This window comes from Sesamum indicum, linkage group LG5 (assembly GCF_000512975.1).
Source record: "Sesamum indicum cultivar Zhongzhi No. 13 linkage group LG5, S_indicum_v1.0, whole genome shotgun sequence".
Classification (NCBI taxonomy): domain Eukaryota; kingdom Viridiplantae; phylum Streptophyta; class Magnoliopsida; order Lamiales; family Pedaliaceae; genus Sesamum; species Sesamum indicum.
This window is the reverse complement of record NC_026149.1, coordinates 9,553,058-9,557,151: the sequence shown is the minus strand read 5'-3', so window position 1 is coordinate 9,557,151 and position 4,094 is coordinate 9,553,058. Positions and strand designations below refer to the sequence as shown.

General features: G+C 32.8%; 1 protein-coding gene across 1 annotated transcript in view; it reads right to left on the bottom strand.

Annotated features, from left to right (window-relative positions):
* LOC105162297 (methyl-CpG-binding domain-containing protein 2-like) overlaps positions 1 to 556 on the bottom strand; it is a 5,436-nt gene extending 4,880 nt beyond the window's left edge. Inside the window, exon 1 of the mRNA XM_020693753.1 lies at positions 392 to 556. The gene's annotated coding sequence lies outside the window, so the exon portion shown is untranslated. The remainder of the gene's footprint in view (positions 1 to 391) is intronic.

Genomic DNA, 4,094 nt, shown 5'->3' with positions numbered 1-4,094 from the left:
CTAATTTTTTTTTATCTATTCTTTTCTTTATTATATACCGATCTATTTATTCATTGTTTTTTGATTATTTAATGACATGCAACTGAAACCGATGATTTGAATCCACTGGAAAAACATAAAACTCCTGTGAGCCGCATAATCCTAGACATGCATGTTTCATTATTTAATCACTATAATGTTTATATCAGTGTGGGTTTTGTCCGAGCGAGATGCATCTTACAAATAAATCAAACAGATCAAGAAAATTCGTCCAGAAAACTTAAACATGAAACCTCAATTCACCGAAAAAATCGCACAGTCACCTCAGGAAACACAGATACAATGTACAAAACATATCAAAATTAATCAGCGACATAAACACCTGGAAACAGAACAAGTTCAGAGATCAAACCTCAATCTATAATCACCAAGAATCGTTGATCTGCACGTCTCGGCCCCCTAAATAGGCGAAGACTTCTGGCGCTGGTGCTAGACTGTGTGTGAGTGTGTGTGTGTCTAAGTGTGTTAGGGGGGTGGCGGAGGTTGTGTGTGCGAGTTGACGAAGCCAATGACGAGAACTTTGAACTGTGATGACGAGAATGTAAAGTGTGATATTTATGTTACCATAAATATAATTTTAGATTTTTTTTATTATTATAATATATAATTCATCATATTATTTAATATATTCAAGCTTAAAAATTAATTTAATATATCGATAATTCAATTAATGAATACATTACAACGAAACAACACACTATTAAAGAAAGACATATATCCGCATTTGTGGAAATATTTTGATTAAGAGATAACTATACCGTTCTCCCCTAAGGTTTGGTATAATTATAGGTATAAATTTGTGTGACTTAAGAAATTACATTTATTCTGTCTACCAAATAGACCCCTTCGTTGATCAAAATTTTTTGAAATTTGTTGATAGTAACAAAAAAAAAAAAAGAAAAAAGAATGAAAAATCTATATTTAACTCATTTAATTTATTACTCACTTACTGTAGGTCATATAATTTTTTTCTGACAAAAATACCCTTGTAAGGATGAAGATTACCCCATCATATATATTAGTACATGAAGATGTATAAGAGTATATTGCTTAGAAAAAGATTTATTTGACATTTAATAGGTTAGTAATAAGTCACTTTAAGATAAACATAGATTTGGATTCAACTTTTTTGTGAATATCAACAAATTTGATAAATTTTGAGGAGGGGGTTCAATTTGTTAAATAGAAACAAATATCAGGGTATTAGATGTAATTTTTCAAATTATAAAAAACTTATATGTAACTACACTAAATTTTAGAGAAGGACATAATGCATGAACTTGGTTTTATTAATTGATTAAGACCTCGTTGGTTTGAATTTTGTTTATTTAGTGTCTATTTATTTGAAAAGCTTTTTTTCGCTTTTTCATTTTTATTCGATAATAATAATAGTTAGAGATATAATATTTGATGCCATAAAGATATGATGAATATCAAGAAAAATTAACTGGTAGTATGATCTGAATAAAATGATATGAGTTTTTAAATAAATATTATTATTAATTTGCATAAACAAAAAAGACAACATATAACATATGCTGAAAGACATCCATGATTTTGCTTGTTGCTAGGGTTTAACAATATCGAGAGGTAGGGGTGGCAACAAAGTGGGTTGGATGGATTCAAGACCTACTCTGCTCTGATTTTTTTATGCCCCATCTTACTCAGATACAAACACGTTGGGTAGATCTAATTCTGTGGACTCGATTATTTTATATTTTATATTTATTTTATTTATTCTATAAATATAAAAAAAGAAAAATTTAACATATCAATAACAAATAAAATTATTTATTAAGAATCAAAGTCCAAAAAATAAATTTTCAAGTACAAATGAAATTGTTCTTAACAAAACACCCCAAACAATTATTATTATCTGCAATTGTTCTTAACAAAACAATTCAAATCATAGGTATATTCATTTTTTTAACTATTATTATTATTATAAAGGCAAATAGAATATATTTGGCTGCTTGCTTACATAGATTTTTTTTATATTCTTTAAACACACAATTTATTACGTTATTTGATACATGCAAATATTAAAAATGGATCGATTATGAAATTATTTTGCAGATCATAAGCAAGAAAGTTCTCCCCGATTGGGAGTTTTCATTCTCTCTATCTTTAAGAGTCCTTTGGTTGTATGTTTCTTCCGTTTCTTTCTTCCGGCATATCCTGTTGGTTGTGGCGAGGTTTGAGTTGTTCCTTCCCAGTGATTACGGCGCACTAAAGTCTATCTTGGGGATGTGGCAGGTTTAATTACTGGTGCTGGTGCGTTAATGGTATCGAGATCATAGTATGCTTTGGTGTGTTAGTTTTGTGGGCCTGTTCCTATTTTATTATTGTCGCCTATTGTGTTTTGGTTTTCATTGCTCTTTTTTCTTTTTTGGTTCTTGCTCTTGTGTCTATGTTCTCCTTTGTTAGTTTTTGAGTGACAGGGTCTTACATTTTTCTTGTTGTTCTGCTTGGTTTTGGACGCAACTTTTCGTCATCTCAATCGTGCTTGTATCCCCCTTTTGGTTACTTTGATTTACTCTCGGGTATGGAGGCTTTCTGACAAAGGTTGGGTAGGAAATTGACACTCTCAGAGAGGGAGGGGTCTGGGGTCATTGTTCCTGATGGATTTTTGGAAGCTGATTCAGAATCTCACCCTCTTGTCTTTGGTTGGAAGACTGTTATCGTCTAAGTAGCCAAGGTTCAAGGCCTTGGTTTCCTCGGTGCGGATCATGTTGAACCCAGTTAAAGGGTTGGAGATGTGGAGTCTCAGTGATGCACGCTTCTTGATAGGTTTCAATCATGTTATTGATCGGAATAGGGCACTAGAGGGATGTCCCTGGAGTTTTGAGACGAATACTTTGATTTTCAACTGGGTGGGTCGAATGAGAATCCGATGAACGTGGACCTCAACTGGTGCGATTTCTTTGTGCACGTGCAATCTTTATTTGAGTAAAATGACGTTTGACATTGCATCATTGATTGGGAACGAGATAGGGAACTTCTGTGACATGGAGATAGAGGAATGGGGCAAGGCTTGGGGTGCTTATATGCGGATTAGGTTGGCTCTTAATGTTACACTACCGTTATATCGTTACTTGCGTATTTGTACCGCCGCGGGGAAAGAACTTGTGGTATTTTCATGTACGAGCGTTTGAAAAATTTCTGTTATCTGTGCGGTATGTTAGGCCACATCTCGAAGTATTGTGAGGAGCGTTTCGTGGACGATTTTGTCAACCCGAGGGAAAACACAACATATGATCCGTGGTTGCGTGCCTCGCCTCGTGAATGGGGGTAGAACAGGTCTAGGAGCTACCCTGGGTCTACTTCACCAAGCCAAGGACGCAGCCCACTAAATCATCGCCAGGAAGAAAAGAAAGGCAAGAAATCGACCTTTAGCTGTTGTTTGATGAAAGAAAAATATGTTTCTGTTGCCTTTCAAATAACAAATAAAATTAATCTTGCTATTATTTATATAGAAGTATGTATGACACCAAAGTTAAATATGGCAACACGTGTGGGCCTTCAGCATCACACCACCGCCTTCCACTCTATCTTTCAATTCTTCTTTCCTTTTTTTTTTTTTTAATTTCTTATTTTGTCGCTTTCTCTTTCTTGATTTTTTGAATAATATTGTTACAATCTTATATTTTAGTCTAAATAGAAGTAGAAAATAGAAATGTCCTAATTTTAGTGTTTAGCAATTGAAGTCAATTCAATATTTAGTAGGTTTCAATTTAATCCTGTAACATTTTAATATATTTGAATTATATTCTATAATTCATTTTCTAGTCAATCTGTGACTTTCTAGCTCCTACAAATTAAATAACCAAATTTCATATAGTTTCTTTTTTATCCTAAATTAATTCAAATAAAACTTTCCATAGATAAATCATAAACAAAAAATAGGTGAAAAATATTAAATCATTGGTGTCATGAATTTATTCATTAAAAATAATACATAATAATTAATATAATAAATATGGGGTGTCGCATCTATCGTCCCAATTGATATTGATTATGGGGACAACCCAGTTTCTTCTGTTGTTGTACCTTCT